The sequence below is a fragment of the Meriones unguiculatus genome (assembly GCF_030254825.1).
Source record: "Meriones unguiculatus strain TT.TT164.6M chromosome 13 unlocalized genomic scaffold, Bangor_MerUng_6.1 Chr13_unordered_Scaffold_34, whole genome shotgun sequence".
NCBI classification, from domain to species: domain Eukaryota; kingdom Metazoa; phylum Chordata; class Mammalia; order Rodentia; family Muridae; genus Meriones; species Meriones unguiculatus.
This window is the reverse complement of record NW_026843646.1, coordinates 11,098,959-11,122,734: the sequence shown is the minus strand read 5'-3', so window position 1 is coordinate 11,122,734 and position 23,776 is coordinate 11,098,959. Positions and strand designations below refer to the sequence as shown.

General features: G+C 37.4%; 1 pseudogene; it reads left to right on the top strand.

The window, feature by feature from the left end:
- The first annotated feature begins 414 nt into the window (after positions 1-414).
- The window catches only part of LOC132650869 (neurocalcin-delta-like), an 81,630-nt pseudogene continuing 58,268 nt past the window's right edge, over positions 415-23,776 (top strand).

Sequence of the window (23,776 nt, the reverse complement as noted above, 5' to 3'; positions counted from 1 at the left end):
CTGAGACTGTAGCTCAGTTGGTAGAGTGACTAACTACCATTCATGAAGCCCTGGGTCTGATCCTCTGCACTTTTGTAAGAGAGATATGATAGTAAACACCTGTAGTTTCCAGCACAGGGGAGGTGGAGGCAGCAAGACAGAAATTTAAGGTCATCCTCAGCTACATAGAGAGATTTTGGCCAGTCTAGGTTACATGGAACCATGTCTACAAAGGGGAGGAGCACCTGACCAGATGGGTCATGAGTTTAAACTGATAGTGGCTCTTGCACAGTACCTTAGTTTGCTTCCCAGCAACCATATCTCATTGCTCATGGCCACCTCTAACTCCAGGTTTAGGGTATCCAATGCAGGGTAATTATTTTGAAAACTAATTTAAATTATCATATTCATTTATTTTTTTATTTGTTTGCTTTTGTTTTTCAAGACAGGGTCTCATTATGTAGTCCTGGCTGTCCTGAAATTACTCTGTAGACCATGGCTGAACTTGAACTCACAGGTATCTGTCTGCCTCTTTTTCCCCAGGGCTGGGATTAAAGACTGTATTTTTTTGTTTATTTGTTTGTTTTAGTTCCTTTCCTATGTTTGTCATCTGAGGAGATCAGAAGAATTCATGGGATCCTGTAGAGGTGGACCAGGTGCTGTGAGCCAGCTTAAGTGGATACTGTGAATTAAACTTAGGTTTATTTTTGGAATAGCCGGAAGTATTCTTATCCACTGAGCCATTCCTTTAGCCCTCTCAGTTTTTTTTTAAGTTGATATAAGTAAATTTGGGGAATCTGAGGATTTAGCTCAATGGAAGAAAGCATGCTCTACATGTATGAGAGCAAAGATTTCATCCTTCATGCTGCAAAAAAAAATGCTTGTTTTGTTTTGCTTTATATTTTCAGACAGGACTTCTTTTAGCCATTGATAGTCATAAACTCACTAGCCAAGGATATCCTTGAACTTCTGATTGTTCCACCTGTACCTCCTAAGGGCACTGATTACAGGTAATACCACTGTGTCAAGTTTTATGTGGTGTTGGGCATGAACCCATAGCTTCATGCATGCTAGGCAAGCACCATGCCAACTGAGTTCCATCCCCAGCCATTTTTTTTCTGTGAAGTCACAGAAAAAAATAATCTCATTGCATTTTCTAAAACCTCTCTTTAATCTTTAATACTCTTGGCACCCTTCCACCTGTGGGACAGATTGTTCACTTTGCCACATGTTGACTAAGGCTGTACGGTATTCACCTTAATTCCAGGAGGAGGAGGGAAATTGCCTACTGAGTGCTGGAAGACAAAAGGTAGGCTATGAAACGACAGGCGTAAATGATACTGAAATAAAAATCTCTGAAGATCTGGAAAAGGTGTGGCCCCCAAATGGAATCCAAGGCCAGAAATCACTGAGCCCGTCCCTTCAGTACACTGTAATCCCAAGGCAGGTGCACATGTCACTTAAGACTCACTGGCCAAGGTGGCAGCGCCAGGAGAACACTACTTCTGAGGACCAGGACAACATTTTCTGTACAGCAACCAATTGACTGAACTCTGGGCCCTAAAACAATAGTGATCATGTTTCCCAGGTGAGAGGAAACCCCCACAGTGTGGGAATCAGTCAGGTCCACTCTCAGCTCACCCAGCCAGAACCCGGAAGAGATCCCAGGTCGTGCAGCCACTAGGTTGCCAGACCAGAGCCACATGCCTGTGTATCCTGATCACCTTCCCAGGCTGAATGGTGGGTACAAAAACACCAGAGAATGGGAGTCCCAGTTGCGAGAAAAACCCACAGGGAAGGAAGGAAAAGGATCTAGCCTCCGGTCAGCCAGTCTTTCCCTGGAAAAGATCTCACAGAATGGTGGGTGTGCACCACCAGCACTGAACTGGGCTCCAGCTGTGAGCACAGAGACTTGCTGCATGCCCAACTCTCCATCACAGACAGAACTGTGCACTGCAGGGCAACAGAGGCTGGGAGTCCCTGTTGGGAGAAAACCCCACAGGAAGGAAGCAGATGGGGACTGAATTAGGTCATCCAGTATATCCCTGGAAAAGGCCCCATAGACTAGCAGGCACTCGTGCTGTCAGCCCAGAGACCTGCTGTGCACAGTTGTTCAGTAGAGACAGAACTGTGTGCCCCAGGGCACTAGAGACTGGGAGTCCCTGTCAGGGAAAAAAACTTACAGGGAAGGAAGCAAATGCGGATGGATGGAGGCCACCCAATATATCCCTGAAAAAGGTCCCACAGACCAGCGTGCCTGGAAAGCCAGGGACCTGCTGTGCACCAGCTAGCCTGCTGCTCCCAGGAGAGCGGTACTCACCTGCCACTGATTACCACTTGGGTACTGGGGCACAGAGCCCCAACCTCAGACCTACAGAAGCCTGGGATCCCCGAGATCAACCCCCAGATACTTCTCCAAGGGGCAACCAGTTATCCCTAAACAAACCAAACCACGGGCTACCCAGGTTACAGCAACAGCTCACTAAATTACAGCAAGAAACCCAGAAGCAGGGCAGCTGTGACTTCTCCGAGTGAGAGGAGAGCCCTCTCCACTAACAAGGACCACAGTTACCACTCAGGTCTGTACACCTGAGGTGATCTGTGACAACTCCTGAAAAACACCGGCCATTCAGTGACCATACCCAAAAAGCTGAGGAGGCTTCCTTCAGAAAAAAAGAAACATTCCTGCCAATGGGATTCTTTCCACCACAGGATTCCAGGGACCACCAAAAACTAACACCCAACACCGAAGATAGCCCAATGGGTAGAGCCAAGGTAAAAGCTCAACCAACAAAAGACAGAGCAGTATGGCATCTCCAGAACCCAGTTATACAAAGGCAAGTAGCCCTGGACACCCCAGCATAACTGAAATTCAAGAAGATGACCTAACATCTATGCTCATGAAGAGGAAAATAGAGGAAACAAAATGTGTAAAGACCTAGAAGAACATAAAGACATAACAGCTTATGACCATTTGTAAAGAAATAGAGGAAGATAAATACAAACAGATTATGGTCATCTGTAAAGAAAGATGGGAAGTTGCAGCCAGTTTGTGGCCTTTAAAGAGGAAATATTTAAATCACTGAAAGAAATAAAAGAAACAGAGGATTGTTCAAACAAACAGCTGAAGGAATTGAAGGAAAATACAGTCAGACAGGTGAAGGAAATCAACAAAATGGCTCAAGATCTGAAGATAGAATTGGAAAAATTAAAGAAAACACAAATGGAGGAAATCATGGAGAGAAAGAACTTGGGGAAGAAAATAGGTACTACACAGGTAAGCATAACTAATAGACTTCCAACAAGAGATGGAAGAAAGAATCTCAGGTGTGCAGGATAAAATGGAAGAAATCAATGTATCCCTCAAAGAAAATGTTAAATATTAAAAATTCCTGACACAGACCATCCAAGAAATTCATGACAACATAAAAAGACAAAACCTAAGAAGAATAAGAATAGAGGAAAAAGAAGACTCCCTCCTCCAAGGCCCAGTAAATATTTTCAACAAGATCATTGAAGAAAATTTCCCCAACTTAAAGGAGAGGCCAATAAGAATACAAGAGGTCTACAGAACACCTAATAAATCAGACAAGGAAATCTTCCCATCACATAATAATCACAACAGTAAGTATACAGAACAAAGAAAAAATACTAAAAGCTGCAAGGGAAAAAGGCCAAGTGACATATAATGGCAAACCCATTAGAATCACACCTGACTTCTCAACAGAGACTATGAAAGCCAGAAGAGCCTGGATGTATCCATCCAGACCCTAAGAGAACACAGATGTCAGCATAGGCTACTGTACCCAGCAAAACTCTCAGTCCTCATAGATGGAGAAAACAAGATATTCAATGACAAAAATTTCAACAATACCTACACACAATTCCAGTGTTACAGAAGATGCTAGAAGGAAAAATACAACCCAAGAAAACGAACTACTTTCAAAAAAAAACAAAAACAAAAACAAAACAAAAACAAAACAGGAAATAAATAACTTCACTACAGCAAAACAAAAACAAGTAGCCAAACACACTATCGTAGCCAACATCAATATCAAAGGATCTAAGAGCCACTGGTCATTAATCTCCCTCAACATCAGTGGACTCAATTCTCCAATAAAAAGACACAGACTAACAGAATGGATGCGTAAACAAGACCCAACAATCTGTTGCATACAAGAAACACACCTAAATCACAAAGATAGACATTACCTGAGAGTAAAGGGCTGGAAGACGGTTTACCAAGCAAATGGACCCAAGAGGCAAGCAGGAGTAAGTAAGCCATTCTAATATCTAATAAAAGATATTTTCAACCAAAATTAATCAAAAGAGATAGAGAAGGACACTTCATAATCATCAAGGGAAAAATTCACCAGGAAGATATCACAATCCTGAACATCTATGACCCAAATGCAAGGGCACCCACATTTGTAAAAGAAACTTTAATAAAGCTTAAACCACACATAGACCCCCACACATTAATAGTGGGAGACTTCAACACCCCACTCTCAACAAAGGACAGGTCAACAAAACAGAAATTAAACAAAGAAACAATAACTCTGACAGGTCATGAATCAAATGGACCTCGTGGACATCTACAGAACCTTTCACCCAAACAAAAAAAAAATTACCTTTTTCTCAGCACCTCATGGAACCTTCTCCAAAGTAGACCATATAGTGGGTCACAAAGCAAGACTCAACAGATATAAGAAGATTGCTTTTTTATGACAACAACTACATTTCAACTAAACATAAAGTTTAAATACATGGATGAAGTGTTGTTAATAAGGCGCTTTAAAAAATACATATTAATATTTTTGCTTCAATAAAGAAACAAAAAGTTATCAGCATTCTCTTTTGTTTAAATTAGCACAGCTTTTGATTATCTGAAACCAGAAAATTATAAACATCTAAAAAATATTTTTCTTAGTTACGCTGGAATCTGCATCAGTTAATAGTGTTAATTCACTCTAAACTTAATAGTTAACACTCTAAACAAATAATTCAGAGTCAATTATATACTTATAAAGTCAACAAAAATAAGAAAATGTGTAACTACCCCATTTTTTAATTGGATTACTTGGTTTGTTGGAGTTTAACTACTTGAGTTCTTTATATATTCTGGATATTAGCCCTTTGTCAGATATAGGGTTGGTGAAGATCCTTTCCCAATCTGTAGGCTGTCATTTTGTTCTGATGACAGTGTCCTTTGCCTTATAGAAGCTTTTTTTTTTCCTGGGGTCTCATTTATTGATTGATGATCTTAGAACCTGTGTTCTCGATGTTCTGTGCCAGTGAGGTCAAGGCTCTTCCCCTCTTTTTTTTCTAATAGATTTAGTGTGTCTGGTTTTATGTTGAGGTCTTTGATCCACATGGACTTTAGTTTTGTGCAGGGTGATAAATACGGGTTTATTTGCATTTTTCTGCATGTAGACATCCAGTTAGAACAACATCATTTGTTGAAGATGCTATCTTTTTTCCATTGCATGGTTTTGGATTCTTTGGAACTTTTCTGGCATGAACCAAGTGGCAGTCTCTCTGATCCCCTCCCGTTTATTAGTTGATGGTCTTCATGTTTTTTGCATGTTCCATTTTAGTCCTGATCAGAAAATTCTTTCCTGAAAATTCCAACGTATCTCTTATTTTTCTTTTGTTAGTTTCAGGATATCATGAAAAAGATTGCAGTTCTTCTATGATACCTCTGGAATTGTTTTGTGCATGGTGAGAGATATGGACAGTTTCATTTTTATGTGGAGGTAAATAGTTCAGCAAGTACTACTGAAGGTGCTCTTTTCCCTAATTTTCAAAAGCTGTAGGAGTGCAGCTTTGTGTGGTGGTCCTCAATTCTATTCCAATGGTCAGTAAGCCCATTTTTAAGACAGTACCATGCTGTTTTTATTACTATAGCTCTGTAATGTAACCTGACACATGAAATGGAGATACCTGCAGAAGTATTTTTGATGTTAAAGACAGTTTTTGTTGTTTTGGATTTTTTTCTTACAAATGGATTTCAAGAACATTTTCAGTTTCTTTGAGGAACTATATTGGAAATTGGTGGAGACTGCATTGAATATATGAATAGCTTTTGGTAGAGTGGGCATTTACACAACATTATTCTTATAAAACCCTAAGCATGTGCAGTCTTTCCATCTTCTGGTTTCTTATCTAATGTCTTAAAATTTGCCTTGTGTTTGTTAGGTGCATTTGATTTATGGTGTCTTTAAATTCCACAGTTCCTCGGATTAGTTTGTTTCCAGATAACCAGTTTATTAGCAGAAGGGATTATTGATTATCACTGTTTTGGAGCAAATCTGTTGTTTCATATGTAATTTTTTCTTTTAGGAAACTGAGTACACTTGTTTTTGATGTCTGTGTGTTGGGATTGTAATATCTTTTTGTTTGTTTTTTTTTCCCAGACAGGTGTCTCTGTGTAGCTCTGGCTCTCCTGGACTTGCATTTTAGGCCAGGGAGGATTTGAACTCACTGTGACCAAGCCTCCTCTGCCTCCAGGATTGCTGGGATTACAAGTGCACACTGCCACCACTACCAAACTGATTGTAATATCTTTTGGTGGATTTTTCTTGAATGAGTATGAAGTGCCCCCCTAACTACTTTTGTCTTGAAGTACATTTGGTCAGACAATAAAATACCTATATATATGGTGGTTTTCTGGTTCCATTTCATTGGAATCTTATCAAATCTATTTCCACAAGTAAGTGTCTGTATTTAACGTTGATGTAAGGTTCTTAGAGGCAGAAAACAGATGTATCCTGTTTCTTATCCAGTCTGGTAGTTCATGCGTATTTATTGAGAAATTGAGACCAGTAATATAGTTATTATGAAAGCTGTGTATTGATTTTTGTTATTTTCTTGATTTCATGCTTTTTTCTTGAATATATTTGACAATTAAACATTGTACATGCAATATTTTTTAGTACCTTGTGATATCTTGGTCATTCTTCTTTTTACATTGATATATTCCTCCTAATTTTTTTCATAGTGCTGTTTTGTACACATGAATTCTTTTAATGAGTGTTTACTGTAAAAGCTTATTCCTCCTGCAGTTTTAATACATATTTTTGTTGAGTATAACTTCTTGTCTAACAGTTACGATGTTTCAGGGGTTAGAGTATATCCTTTGATTTCCTTCTGTGGTTAAGTTTATGTGAAACTCTTTTGTATTATTCTAATAAGTGGGCTACCTTTTTAAGTTACTTTATCTTCCTCAGTGTAAAATTTAATACCATTTTTAAATTTTGTGTTTCTAGTATTTTAACTATACTACATTGTTAAAATCTCTATGCCAATCTCCCTCTTTCTCTCTCTGTTTGGCAGGGTTCCAATGTTCAGGATATGACTTGTGACAGGATGAAGAATCCCTGTTCAATTTATCTCTTGAGTGGTCAGGTAAAAGGGACTGGATACACTGTTGCTAAGGCAGAAAACTTAACCTGGCCACCTGTTTTGTTTTCACTGATTGAACTTGTCAAAATCTGCTCTGGCCCAAACTGGAAGAGTCCTACTCAGTTAGGTTCTGAATCTATTCACTTATTTGTGGATCGATAGGAAAAGGAAGAAAAAAAAAGGAAAGTAAGCACAGACTGTTCCTATACACATGCTCAACAGAAAGGGTAGATGAAATTAAAACCTTATAGTTCATCTTAAACAAATTTTCAAGAGTTTACATATGATGATGTTGTTGCTTTTAGCTAGCAACTCCTCTGCAGAAACTGCGTCAGGCTTCTGGTCCCACAGTACACACCCATATATACATATAGACAAACAATCAGACATATGGATTTGTACATATTACTAGACACATTCCATGGTTGATAAAAGTGGAGCTCCTGACCTGCAAACAATTGACATACACTCATATAAAATCACTGGCCATAAAAAACTCATTTATTATCTATTTATACTTTTATATTTCTGAGGCAAAGGAATTACCTCATAGTCAATAAGACAATTGATCACAAAATAAGATGAATTCTAAAATACAACAGTTTACACATTTTAAAACTAAACATTTCTTATTTATGTATCCTTTACATGTGTTCATAGTTTAGAATGACAAAGGCTGAAAAGGGTCTCAAAGTTCCAAGAATATATGTATTTTCAGTTAGGACTAACCTGGCTACACCTTTCAGCTCTCTCTAAGTTTATACTGAGTTCAAGATAATAATTCTTTTTTGCTTCAAATTCTAAGAAACAACGTTTATTTAAAATGATAGTATGCCATTAGTTGACAAGGTATAAGAAATTACAACAAAATAGTTTATATTTAATGGCATCAATATTTGTACTTGATTTAGACATTTTATGGTAGCTCTATTATATTTTGGGTTCATGGGAAGTTTAAAATGACTTGCCTGTACCTATGGTGTATACCAGGGTTCGTGGCATCATCTGGAATAAAGGCTATCTGAGAGGTCACAAATGTGCCTCATATCTGTCTCCTAGTAATGTATCTGGAGGTTCACAAAGCTGTTTATTGCAGTCATAAACATTCTAAAGTTGTTTTAGAAGTTTGAAAGCAATTTAACTTTAAAATTATTTGAATCAAATCAGGAATTCCATAATTAGGAAATAATCCAGTTAAAAAGCAGTACATCTTCAATAAGATTGTTCAATTAGAGTGGGTAAATCCCCAGAAAGTGATGGTTCAAACCATGCCAGGTTTTAGGGAGATGCAGCAGTGCACAAATGATGGTGTTGTTAGAGGTTGGAATCAGTTCTGTGGTGCATGACAGTACAGTCCTTGCAAAATACAGGATTCCCTTCCAGAGAGCTCTCCTACCTACTGAATTTTCCCAAATCAGTGGCTCTTGACATCATTTCAGATGCTGGAAGCATTTCTGTGGCTGCATCACAGTACAGATGCAAAATACTGGACAACCTTCCAGAAGGCTCACATTCCTAAAGAGCTCCTTTTACAGAAGGGCTCCTGACAATACGTCATGGAGAATTTGTTTTCTAGTCTTATGTAATTGGCATTCTGTAGTTCTCTCACAACTTGGTAGGCATCCCTTTTATTAGCTTTTGGAAATTTTCTTCAATACCTTTACTGAAGATACTTTATATGACTTTGCTAATGTTTTTATGCTTCTCTTTTTATAAATATACTTTAGGTGTTTGATATTTTCTTTGTATCCCCAAACTCTGTCATTTCCATTCATATATGCTTTTAAGTTTCTCATTTTCTTTTATTGAGTCTTCTGGTTCCTCTACTTGGTCTTCTTTCCTAAACTCTTTCTTTTCAACAAGATCAATTCTGTTAGTGTGACTTTACACTGAGATTTGTATTTCCTTGACTGGGTTTTCCTATTTAGCATTGTTTCAGTTTGAGTTTTTGAAAAAAAATTAATTTATTTTATTTTTATTATTACTTACATTTTATTAACTCTGTATTCCAGCTGTATTCCACTCCCTCATTCCCTCCCAACCCTACCCTCCCTCCCTCATCTCTTCCCTGCCCCTTTCCAAGTCCACTGATTGGGAAGGACCTCCTCCCCTTTTATTTGACCCTGTTTTATCAGGTATTTTCAGGACTGGCTGCAAAGTCCACCTCTGTGGCCTATCAGGACTGCTCCTCCCTTGTGGGGTGGGGTGGTCAAAGAGCCTGCCATTGAGTGCCTGTCAGAAATAGTCCCTGTTCCCCTTACTGTGGGAAACCAATTGGTTAATGAGCTACCACAGACTACATCTGAACAGAGGTTCTATGTTATATCCATACATGGTCCTGTGTGGAGTGTCAGTCTCAGAAAAGACCCCTTTGCCCAGATATATTTGGTCCTTGTGGAGCTCCTATCCTTTCCACGTCATAAAAACTCCCTTCTTTCATATGATTCCCTGCACTCTGCCAAAGGTTTGGTTATGAGTCTTAATATCTGTTTTGATACACTGCTAGGTAGAGTCTTTCAGAGGCCCTCTGTGGTAGGCTCCTGTCCTGTTACTTGTTTTCTCCTATGTCTAATGCCCATCCCATTTGTCTTTATAAGTGAGGAGTGTATAGATTTCAGTATGTTTTATCATCTTGTAGGTCTATATAAGTGAGTATATACCGTGTGTGTCTTTCTCCTTCTGGGATACCTCATTTAGAATGATATTTTCTACATCCCACCATTTGCCTGCAAATTTCATGATTTCCTTGTTTTTTTATTGCTGAGTAGTATTCCATTTTGTGAAAATTGCCACAATTTCTGTATCCATTCCTCCGTTGATGTTGATGGACATCTGGGTTGTTTCCAGGTTCTGGCTATTACAAATAAAGCTGCTACAAACATGGTTGAGCAAATGTCCTTGTTGTGTACTTGAGCAAATTTTGGGTATATGCCTAGCAGTGGTATAGCTTGGTCTTGAGAAAGCACTATTCTTAATTGTCTGAGAAAGCACCAGATTGACTTCCAAAGTGGTTGTACCAGTTTACATTCCCACCAGCAATGGAGGAGGGTTCCCCTTTCTCCACAACCTCTCCAGCATGTGTTGTCATTGGAGTTTTTGATCTTAGCCATTCTGATGGGTGTAAGGTGAAATCTCAGGGTCGTTTTGATTTGCATCTCCCTGATGGCTAAGGATGTTGAGCATTTCTTTAAGTGTTTCTCTGTCATTCTATATTCCTCTGCTGAGAATTCTCTGTTTAGTTCTGTATCTCATTTTTTAATTGTATTACTTGTTTTGTTGGTGTTTAACTTCTTTAGTTCTTTATATATTCTGTATATTAGCCTTCTGTCAGATGCAGGGTTAGTGAAGCTCTTTTCCCATTCTGTAGGATGTCGTTTTGTTCTGATTGATGGTGTCCTTTGCTTTACAAAAGCTTTTCAGTTTCATAAGATCCCATTTATTAATTATTAATCTTGGAGCTAGTAGTGTTGGTGTTCTCTTCAGGACATTGTCTTATGTGTAAATAAAGTCAAGGCTCTTCCCAATTTTTTCTTCTTACAGGTTTAGTGTGTCTGGTTTCATGTTGAGTTCTTTGATTCACTTAGACTTTAGTTTTGTGCAGGTTGATAAATATGGGTCTGTTTGCATTTTTCTACTTAGACATTCAATTAGACTAGCATAATTTGTTGAAAATGCTGTTTCTTTTCCATTGTGTGGTTTTAGGTTCTTTGTCAAAATTTAAGTTTTCTTAGATGTGTGGATTTATTTCTGGGTTTTCTGTTTGAGTACAATAATCTACCAATCTGTTTGTATGCCATTACCGTGCCATTTTTATTAGTGTTGCTCCATAGTACAGCTTGAGATCTGGGATGGAGATACCTCCAGAATTTCTGTTATTGTACAGGATTGGTTTTAGGAATTCTATGGTTGTTTTTTGTCTTTTTAATTTGTTTTGTTTTGTGAAATTGAGAATTGTTCTTTCAATGTTTGTAGAAAATTCTGTGGTATTTTTACGGGAATTGCATTAAATCTGTAGATTGTTTTTGGTAGCATGGACATTTTCACTATGTTAATCTTACAGTTCCATGAGCATGGGAGATTTTTAAATCTGTTATTGTACAGGATTGTTTTTAGGAATTCTGTAGGTTTTTTTTATTTTGTTTTGTGAAATTGAAAATTGTTCTTTCAATGTCTGTAGAAAATTTTGTGGTATTTTGATGGGAATTGCATTAAATCTGTAGGTTGCTTTTGGAAGCATAGACATTTTCAATATGTTAATCCTACAGCTTCATGAACATGGGAGATCTTTTCATCTTCTGATATCTTCTTCAATTTCTTTCTTTAGACACTTGAAGTTTTTTTTCCCCTGTGCTTCTTTCATTTTTTTGGTTAGAGTTACACCAAGGTTCTTTAAGTTCTTTGTGGCTATTGTGAAGGGAGTTGTTTCCCTAATTTCTTTCTCAGCCTTTTGTCTTTTGTATAAGGAGGGTTTCAGATTTTTTTTTGAGATATTTTTTATCCAGCCACTTTGCTGAAGGCATTTATCAGCTGAAGGGGTTCTCTGGTAGAATTTTTGGGGTCACTGATGATCTGCCAATAGTGATACTTTGACCTCTTCCTTTGCAATTTGCAATTCCTTAATCTTAATCTTAATTCTTCCTTTGAAATTCCCTTAATCCCCTTTAGTTGTCTTATTGCTCTATCTAGGGCTTCCAGTACGATGTTGAAAAGATACAGAGTGGGCAGCCTTCCCTTGTCCCTGATTTCTGTGGGATTGATTTAAATTTCTGTCCAATTAATTTGATGTTGGCTGTAGGGTTGCTGTACGCTGCTTTTACTATGTTTCAGTATGTGCCTTGTATCCATGATCTCTCCAAAGCTTTAAACATGAATGGGTGTTGAACGTTGTAAAATGTTCTTTCAGCATCAAAGGAGATGCTCATGTGTTTGTTTACTTTTTCAGTTTGTTTTTATGGTGGATTACATTGATTTTTTTTTATGTTTAACTACTCCTGCATGGCTAAGATGAAGCCTACTTGGTTGTGGTGATCGATATCTTTAATATGCTTTGCATTCAGTTTACAAGTATTTTATTGAGTAATTTTGCATCAATGTTCCTAAGTGAATTTGGTCTAAATTTCTCTTACTTTGTTGGGTCTTTGTGTGGTTTTGCTATCAGCATGACTGTGGCCTCACAGAATGAGTTTGGCAACATCCCTTCTGTTTCTGTTTTGTGGAACAGTTTGAAGAGTATTTGTATTAGCACATAGTTGAAGGTCTGGTAGAATTCTGCACTGAAACAATATGGCCCTGGGTCTTTTATGGATCGGAGATTTTTGATGAAACCTTCTATTTCCTTATGTGATTTAGGACTGTTTAATTTATTTACCTGATCTTGATTCATCTTTGGTAAATGGAATCTGTCAAGCAAATTTTCCATTTAGTTACATTTTCAAATTTTGTTGCATATAGCCTTTTGAAGAAGGACCTAATGATTCCTTAAATTTCCTCAGTGTCTGTTGTTATCTTCTCCTTTTCACTTTTGATTGTGTTGATTTGTACAATGTTCCTTTGCCTTTTAGTTAATTTGGCTAAGGGTTTGTCTGTCTTGTTCATTTTCTCAAAGAACCAGTTCTTGAATTTGGTGATTCTTTGACTCGTTCTCTTTGTTTCTAATGTATTTATTCCATCCCTGAGTTTGATCATTTTTAGTTGTATACTCTTCTTAGGTGGCTCTGCTTCTTTATTTCTAGTATTTTAAGGTGTGCCATTAAGTTGCTTGTTTGAGATGCCTTGAATTTTCTTATGAAGGCACTTAGTGCTATGAACTTTCCTCTTAGTACTGTTTTCATTGTATCCCATAAATTTGGGTGCCTTCATTTTCATTGAGTTTTAGGAATTCTCTGATTTCTTCTTTTTTATTTCTTATCTGATCTTGCTGTTGTTGAGTAGAGAGTTGTTTAGTTTCCATGCATATGTAGGCATGTTGTTATTTCTGTTGTTGTTGAGGTCTAGTTTTGGGCCATGGTGGTCTGATAGGATACAAACGATTGTTTAAATCTTCCTATATCTGTGAAGGCTTGCTTTGTGCCTGGCTGTATAGTCAGTTTTGGAGAAGGTTCCACGAGGTGCTGAGAAGAATGTATACTCTTTTGTGTTTGTGTGAAAGTGTCTATAGACATCTATTAGGTCCATTTGATTTAAGACCTCTGCAAGTGTCATTATTTCTCTATTTAACTTCTATCACAATGATCTATCCTTTGGCAAGAGTGGGGTGTTGAAGTCTCCCTCTAATAAAGTATTGGGATCAATGTGTGATTTAAGATTTAATAAAGTTTTTTTGACATATCCTTGTGTTTTGGTGCATTGATGTTCAGGATTGTGATGTTCTCCTGATGTATTTTTCCTCTGATGAGAATGAAGTATCCTTCTTCATCTCTTTTGATTAATTTTGGTTGAAAGCCTATTTTATTAGATATTAGGATGGCTACACAAGCTTCCTTCTTGTGTCCATTTGCTTGGAAAACTTTCTTCCAACTCATTACTCTGAGGTAGTGGCGACTTTTGTTGCAGAGGTGTTTCTTAAATGCAACAGAATGTTGGATCCTGTGTCTGCAACAAGTCTGTTTGTCTGAGTCTTTTTATCGGAGAGTTGAGACTATCAATGTTAATAGATATTAGTGACCAATGATTTTTAGTTCCTTTTATTGTTGAGTTGTTGATGATTTTGTGTTTGTGTGTTTGCTTTCTTTTGTTTTTTGATGTGAGGTGTGTTTATTCTCTGTATTGGGTGTACTTGATCTCATTGGGTTGAAATTTTCCTTCTAGTATCTTCTGTAGGGTTGGATTGCTGCATGTATATTGTTTAAATTTAGTTATGTCATGGATGATTTTGTTTTCTCCATCTTTGTTGATTGAAAGTTTTGCTGGATATAGTAGTCTGGGTTGTCATCTATGATCTCTAATCTCTGCATGATATCTGTCTAGGCCCTTCTGGCTTTCATAGACTCTGTTGTGAAGTCTGGTGTGATTCTGATAGGTTTGACTTTATATGTTACTTGGCTTTTTTCCCTTGCCACTTTTAATAATTTTTTTTTCATTTTTCTGTAGATTTAGTGTTTTGATTATTATGTGACAGGAGGAATTTCTTTTCTGGTCTAGCTTATTTGGGCTTGCTGATTTTGTCATATGTGAGCCAAAGTGTTGGAGCAATGGCAGGTAGATCTCTTTGCCTAGAACTGCCCCAGTGTCCCACAGGCTTCACTTAGATGGTGGGGAATAGAACCTTAGTCCAAAGCCTAGGTTAGCTCTGCTGTGTTCACTGTCTGTGCTGTGCTGGCTGATTCTGACCTGGGTGAGCCACACAGAAGAGGATTAGGCATAAAGGAGCTGTACGTTCTCCACAGCACCAGAATGTATCCCCTCCAATGGGCAGAGAGAGTCAGTTACACTAACTGCTGTGACTAGGAAGGTGTCCAAAGAATGTTGAGTGTGGTCTCCCGGGTTTGGAATCAGGAGCCTTTATTACCGAGAAGGTGTCCACAGTACTGTGATGGTAAGCATCCAGGTTTGGAGTCTCACCCACAATACAGGCAGTGAGTGCCCAAGGTCAGAGCTGTCTTACTCTGATTCTAGGAAGATATCCACAGAAAGTGGTCTTAGGCAGTGGGAGGCAAGTTATCCACAGATGGAGTGTTTTGGCAGGTGGGTGGCCTAAGGCTGTAGGGTTGGACCCCAGTGTGCTTGCTGCTTGTCCCAGAAAAGTACTCACTGATAGGGGGAGGGGTTCCAATGGTTTCCTGTGCTTCCGGGTCAGATCCAAGCCCACTGCTCCTGCCAGTATTTTAGCATCAATTTTCATAAGCTAGATAGGTATGAAGTTCTTTTTTTGTTGGATCTTTGTGTGGTTTAGGTTTCAAGGTTACTGTGGCCTCATAGAATGAGTTTGGCAATGTACCTACACATGCATGTCAACTAAACAACTCTCTACCCAATGACAGATTGGTCAGGGAAGAAAAAAAAAGAAATTAGACACTTCTTGAAATTCAATGAAAATGAAGGCAAAATTCACACAACTTATGGGACACAATGAAAGCAGTGCTAAGAGGAAAGTTCATAGTACTAAGTACCTTCAGAAAGAAGTTTGAGACATCTCATATAAGCAACTTAAAGGCTTACCTGAAAGCCCTAGAAAAAGAAGAAGCTGGAATACCCAGTAGGAGCAGACAGCTGGAAATAATCAAACTCATGGCTGAAATCAATCAATTAGAAACAAATAAAACAATTCAAAGAATCAATGAAACCAAGAGCTGGTTCTTTGAGAAAATCAACAAGATAGACAAACCCTTAGCTAAACTAACAAAAAGGCAGAAAGAAAATATCCAAATCAGCAAAATCATAAACAAAAAGGAAGATATAATGACAGACACTAAGGAAATTCAAAGAGTAATTAAGTCTTACTTCAAAAGCTTTTACACAACAAAACTTGAGAATCTAAATGAAACATAATTTTCTTGATAGATTCCATTTACGAAAGCTAAACTAAGATCAGGTAAATAAATTAAACAGTCCTATATCCCTCCAAGCAAATAGAAGCCGTCATCAAATGTCTTCCTGTCAAAAAAAATGCCAGTCTGATGGTTTCAGTGCATAATTCTACCAGATGCTCAAAGAAGAGCTGCCACCAATTCAAACAATTCCACAAAATAAAAACAGAATATTTGTTACTTTTAAACTTAATAGATTTGTCTAGAAACTTCACACAAAATGAATCGGAACAAGAGATATTGTATATATCATAATTTAAAAGTGGTAAGTAAGAATGCAATTGTATTTAGCAGGATGAGATCATGAAAACCACAAAATTGAGGAGCACTGTGACAGTCTACAAAGACTAAAGTAGGACTGTAGAGACTAACAATAAAAATATTTTAAGTAAAATTCTATTATGAAGAAATCTTAAATCAAAACACCAGGCACCAAAATTAACCAGACCAGAATTCTGTACATTTCAGAGAAATTGTATACATTTAATATGTGCATTCTGAGTCACATTAACAAATATAAATATCATGTATCTTTCATGTTTATTATCTATAATATGTATCAGGAAGCTACAAGATTGTATACTACAGAACTTAATGTCAAGACTCCATTGCTGAAGATACCAGAAAACTTGAGTTAATGAACATGGAGAAATCAAGCTATTAATCACCTGGATGCTTTATCTTTGCTGGCTATATTTCATAGTGCTGGAAGGTGCTATATATCCTACCAAAGGAAATAAAGGTAATATCACTTTATCTGTGAACCAAGAGGGATACAGTTATGATGGGCCTTATATGATATACAGTCTGGTTCAGTAATAGGCACACATATTTTATGTGTAATTAATCTTTCTCTGATTCGATTTTTAAGGTCCCCTCATGATATAGAACACATGCTTGGCATTCAAAATCGCCATAATCTGTGACTAGGTAGGTCATAGACTCAAGTGGTGTACAAGTTTATGACATACTATGGTTTTCAAAACATGAATCTAAAATAAAGTGGTGAAGTCTTCCATTTCTTTATCACTGCTGTGTGTGTGGAGGATTGGAGCCCCTCTGCTACTTTATCATGAACTATGAAGTAGTGATTGCAGTCTATAATGTGTTTGCAATCCTTTACTTACATGCATAAAGTTGTGTAAAATGATATATATCATATGTATGTAGATATACATTTGGATCTATGCTGTCCTTTGGCAAGAACTACTATTTATTTTTCTTGTTTCTCACAATTTCAACAATGCCCTTCCATCACACATTTAATTTTATTTTGGTCTTTAAATATATATTGTTTAATATTTTAGTGCAAACATTTTGGTCATATTCACCAACACCACCACTTCCATATCCGCCTACATTAAGCCCCCTACCTATCTGACTTTGTGTTTCCTTTATTCTCCCAGTCAAGGGCAGTGAGTGTTCTATAAGTACTATTTTAACTGGAGCCTTCTTGTGTGTGTGGATGGCCACCTAGTGATCATAACAGTGAAGAAACTCTCTTCACTTTTCCAGTAACTCGCAAATCTCAGTAACTCTCTTTCCCAGTAACTATCAAATCCCAATAAAATTTCAGCTAGCAGTGATATTTTCTTCCCCTCTCCTTCTTCATGCTGGTATTTTGTTTTGTTTAAGTACACATGATCTGGCACATCTTTTCATAATTATTGTGAATTTACATGTGCAAGTAGCCTGCTGTGGACAGAAAATGTTGTTTTCTTGAGGTTATCCAAGCCTCTGGCTCTTACAATCTACCCAGGTCTCTTCAGCCATGACCCCTCATCCTTATTGAAATGGGTGTGATATGTAAGCCACATTTGTGTCTGAGCACTTCATAGTCTATTATGATATGTACCATGAGCAGTTTCTATACCTTGAACAGTCACTGATTTCTGCATTATTTTCCATCTACTGCAAAAAGAACAAAAGCTACGCTGATGAAGGCTCAGGGATGCACTAATCCACGGTGCAACAACAAATGAGTTGATTTCATATATAGTCCATTTTGTAGAATAACAGCATTAAGTTCAATCCTTGGGTCTTTGCTGTATCTAGTCACAGATTCTGGCTATTTTTATGGTGCCAAGTGTGTGTTCCATTCCATTGAGGAGACCTTAAAATCAAATCAAACAAAGGTTGATTCCATATATAATATGTTTGCCCATTATTGGACCATAGTACATATGATGTAAAGCCCATCATAACTACATACCTCATAGTTCATGGAAGAATAGGAGTTGGTGTTACCTTTATTTTTATTGGTAGCAAGTGTAGAACCTTCTAGCATTATGAAATATAGCCAAGATAGATAAAACATTCAGGTGATTAATAGCTTGATTTCTCCATGTTTAGCAACTCAAGTTATGTAGTATCCTCAGCAGTGGAGTCTTGACATCAAGTTTGCAAGTTTCCAATATCGTATCTTCCTGACACACATTATAGATAATAAATATGAAAGATGAATGATATTTAAATTACCTTTTTATTAATTAAAATTTATATAATTTGTATCCTGGCTGTAGTCCCCTCCCTTGTCTCCTCCCAGTCTCCCATTTGCTCCTCCTTTTTCCCCTATGTCCCTCCACTAGTCCACTGATAAGAAAGGTCCCTCTCCCCTTCTCTCTGATCCTGGCCTATCAGGTCTCATCAGGACTGGCTTCATTGTCCTCTTCTGTGGTTTGGCAAGGCTAAATCCCACAAGGGGAGGTGATCAAGAGTCTGGCCAATGAGTTCATATCAGGTGTTTTTTTGAAATTTTACTTTATTTATTTTTAATAAATTACACTTTGTATCCCAGCTGTAGCTCCCTCTTTCATCCCATCCTAATCCCACCCTCAATCCCACAACACCTCCCAGTCCCCTCCCAAAGTGCACTGCTAGGGTGGTCCTCTTGCTTTTCCATTTGACTCTAGCCTATCAAGTCTCATCATGTCTGGCTGCATTGTCTTCCTCTGTGGCCTGATAAGGCTACTCCCCCATTAGGGGGAGGTGAGAAAAGAGCCAGCCACTGAGTTCATGTCAGAGACAGTCCCTGTTACTATTATTAGGGAGACCACTTGGAGACTGAGCTGCCTTGGACTACATCTCTTACCTCCATACATGGTCCTTATTTAGAGTATCAGTCTCAGAAAAAACCCCTGTGCCCAGATGTTTTGGTTCTGTTGCTCTCCTTGTGAAACTCCTGTCCACTCCAGGTCTTTCTATCTCCCACTTCATTAATAGGATGCCCTGCCCAAAGTTTGGCTATGAGTCTCAGCATCTGCTTAAATACTCTGCTGGGTAGAGTTCTTCAAAGGCCATCTGTGCTAGACTCCTGTCCTATTCCCTATATTCTCACACTTCCAATGTCCATTAAATTTGCTTTTCTTAAGTGAGGATTGATCATCTTTCCCAGGCTCCTCCTTCTTGCTTAGCTTCTTTAGGTCTACAGATTTTAACATGATTATCCTATTTTATATGTCTAATATCCATTTATTAGTGAATATACACCATGTGTGTCTTTCTGCTTCTAGGATACCTCACTCAGAATGATCTTTTCTACTTCCCACCATTAGCCTGAAAATTTCATGGTTCCCTTGTTTTTAAAAACCGAGTATTATACCATTGTGTAAGTGTATCACAATTTCTGTATTTATTCCTCAATTGAGGGACATCTGAGTTGTTTTAGATTCTGGCTATTACAAATAAAGCTGCTCCAAAAATGGTGAGCAAATGTCATTTTTGTATACTAGAGCATATTTTGGATATATGCCTAGGAGTGCTATGGCTGAATCTTGAGGTAGCACAATTCCTAATTGTCTGAGAAAGTGCCAGACTGATTTCCAAAGTGGTTGTACAAGTTTACATTCCCACCAGCAAAGGAGTAGGGTTCCCCTTCCTCCACATCCTCTCCAGCATCTGTTGTCACTTGAGTTTTTGATCTTAGCCATTCTGATGGATGTAAGGTGAAATCTCTGGGTCATTTTTATTTGCATTTCCCTGATGACTAAAGATGTTGAGCATTTCTTTAAGTGCCATTTTATATTCCTCTATTGAGAATTCTCTTTTTAGCTCTGTATGCCATTTTTTAATTAGATTACTTGTCATGTTGGTGTTTACCTACTTAAGTTCTTTATTTATTCTGGATATTAGCCCTCTATCAGATATAGGGTTGTTGAAGATCCTTTCCCAACTGTACTATATTTTCTGTATCTAGTACTCTGGTTAGGGACATGTAGGGTTTTCCAGATTCTGGCTATTACAAATAAAACTATGAAGATGGATGAGCAAAGGCTCTTATTGAATGGTGGAGCATCTTTTGGGAATATGCCAAGGAGTTTTATAACTGCGTCTAGAGGAAGTACTATTCTAAATTGTCTGAGAAAGCACCAGATTGATTTCCAAAGTGGTTGTAGAATTTCCAACAGAAATGGAGGAGGGTTCCCCTCTCTCCACATCCTCTCTAGCATGTGTCTTCACTTGAGTTTTTGATCTTCATCTTTCTGATCAGTGTAAAGCGAAATCTCTGCGTCGTTTTGATTTGCATTTCCTGATTACTAACAATGTCGAGCATTTCTTTAAGTGTTTATCTGTCATTCAATATTCCTTGATAGAGAATTATCTTTTTAGCTCTGTACCCCATTTTTTAATTGGATTACTTGATTTGTTGCTGTTTAACTTCTTGAGTATTTGTAGATTCTGGATATTATCCATCTATCAGATAGAGGGTTGGTGAAGATTCTTTTCCAATATATAGGCTGTCCTTTGGTTCTGACAACAGTGTCCTTTGCATTACAGATTTTTAGTTTCATGAGGTCCCATTTATTGATTGTTTAGGATCTTAGAACCTGTGCTGTTGGTGTTCTGTTCAAGAAGTTGTCTCTTGTACCAATGATTTCAAGGCTCTTCCCCACTTTTTCTTCTAACAGGTTTAATGTGTCCACTTTTATACTGAGGTCTTTGATCCCCTGGGTGATAAGTATGAATCTATTTGCATTTTTCTACATGTAGACATCCAGTTTTACCAGCACCAATTGTTGAAGATACTGCCCTTTTCTATTGTATGGTTTTGGGTTTTTTTGTCAAAAAGCAAGTATCCATAGGTGTGTGGGTTCATTTCTGAGTTTTCTATTCTATTCCACTGATCCACCATTCTGTGTCTATGCCAATACCATGCAGTTTTTATTACTATTGCTCTGTAGTACAGTTTGAGATCACGGATGAAGATACCTCCAGACTATCTGTTGTACAGGATTGTTTTAGTAAGTCTGTTTTTTTTTTTTCCATATGAAATTGAGACTTGTTCTTTCAAGGTCTGTAAAGAATTGTGTTCGTATTTTTATGGGAATTGCATTGAATCTGTAGATTGCTTTTGGCAGGATGTCTGTTTTTCACTGTGTTAATCATACTAATCCATGAGCATGGGAGATCTTTTCATCTTCTGATCTTCAATTTCTTTCTTCAGAGACTTGAAGTTTTTTCTAACAGGTCTTTCCCTTGCTTGGTTAGAGCCAGACTAAGGTACTTTATGTAATTTGTGGCTCTTGTGAAAGTTGTTATTTCCCTAATTTCTTTCTCAGCACATTTGTCATTTGTATACAGAAGGGCTACTGATTTTTTTTTATTTAATTTTGTGTCCAGCCACTTTGATGAAGGTGTTTATCAGCTGAAAGAGTTCCTGAGTAGAATTTTTTGGGTCATTCATTATATTGTCATATCATCTGCAAATAGTGATACTTTGTCATCTTCCATTCCAATTTGTATCCCTTGTTCTCCTTTAGTTGTCTTATTGCTCTAGCTAGAAATTCAAGAACTATGTTTAAAAGATAACAAGAGATTGGCCAGCCTTGCCTTGTCCCTGATTTCAGTGGGATTCATTTAAGTTTCTCTCCATGTATTTTGATGTTGACTATAGACTTGCTATATATTGTTTTTACTGTATTTAGGTATGTGATTTTTATCCCTGATCTCTCCAAGACTTTAAGTATGAATGGTGTTGGATTTTGCCATATGTTTTTTAGGCATCTAAGGAGATGATCATGTGGTTTTTCTCCTTCAGTTTGTTCACATGGTGGATTACATTAATGGTTTTCCATATTTTGAACCACCCCTACATGCCTGGGATGAAGCCTACTTTGTCATGTTGGATGATATCTTTATGTTTTCTTGAATATGGTTTGCATGTATTTTAGAGTATTTTTGCATCAATATCCAAAGAGAGATAGGTCTGAAGTTCTCTTTTTTTGTTGGGTCTTTGTGTGGTGTAGGTATTAAGGGCTTCATAGACTGAGTTTGGCAATATTCCTTTTGTTTCTATTTTGTGGAATAATTTGAAGAGAATTGGAGTTAGCTCTTCTTTGAAGGTCTGGTAGAATTCTGCACTGACACCATTTGTCCCTAGTCTTTTTGTTTGTTTGTTTGTTTGTTTGTTTAAGAGAGACTTTTGATGACTCCTTCTATTTCTTTGGGGTGGATAGGACTATTTAATGTATTTACCCAATCTTGATTTAATTTTTAATTTGGAAAAGAAAATTAGAGATTTCATTTAGATTTTCACATTTTGTGGTATACAGGTTTTATAGTAAGACCTAATGATTGTTTGGATTTCCTCAGAGTCTATTGTTATGTCCCCCTTTTCATTTCTGATTTTGATGATTTGAATAGTTTCTTTCTGCCTTTTCATTAGTCTGGCTGTGGGTTTGTCTATCTTATTGATTTTCTCAAAGAACCAGCTCTTGGTCACATTGATTCTTTGATTTTTTTAATTTTTACTTTTTATATTAATTATAGGTTCCTCCTCCCCTTCCATCTGACCCTAGACAATCAAGTCTCATCAGGACTGGCTTCTTGTCCTCCTGTTTGGCTTGGCTCCCCTCTTAGGGGGAGGTGATCAAATGTTCATAGCAGCTTTATTCTTAATAGCCACAACCTGGAAACAACCCAGATGTCCCCCAACTGAGGAATGAATACAGAAATTGTGGTACATTTACACAATGGAATACTACTCAACAATTAAAATCAAAGAATTCATGAAATGTGCAGGCAAATGTTAGAATCGAGAAAAGATCATCCTGAGTGAAGTAGTTAACAAGCATAAAAACACACATGGTATATACTTACTTATTATTGGATGTTTTCTTTGTTTCCAATTCATTAATTTCACCTCTGAGTTTGATTATCTCTGATAGTAGTTATTACTTTTAAATTATGACATCACAATATTTTCATTTTGTTTCATATTTTTGTGAAGTTCCTAGACAAATTTATTAGATTTATAAGAAACATAACTCAGAAACACAATCTGTACATCAGAGCAGATTCATAGAAAAGGACTTTAGGTTTGGAAAGAAAAAAAAATACAATGTACTTGGAGCCTGTGTGCATGTCAGATATGTGAGAGAAATGCAGTTTTTCAAAGGAAAATTTTTTTAGAAAAGGAATAAGAAATCACAAAGACAACATCTTCAACAAATGGGCTGGTCCAACTGGATGTCTACATGTAGAAAAATGAAAATAGATCCATATTTATCACCCTGCATAAAACTAAAGTCCAAGTGGATCAAAGATCCAGCTACACTAAATCGGTTAGAAGAAAAAGTGGGTAAGACGTTGGAACTCATTGGCACAGGAGACAACTTCCTAAACAGAACACCAACAGCACAGGCTCTTAGAGCAACAATCGATAAATGGGACCTTATGAAACTGAAAAGCTTCTGTAAAGCAAAGGATATAGTCATCAAAACAAAATGACAGCCTACAGACTGGGAAAGGATCTTCACCAGCCCTACATCTGACAGAGGGCTGATATCCAGAATATATAAAGAACTAAAGAAGTTAAAAAGCAGCAAATCAAGCAATCCGATTAAAAAATTGGGTACAGAGCTAAACAG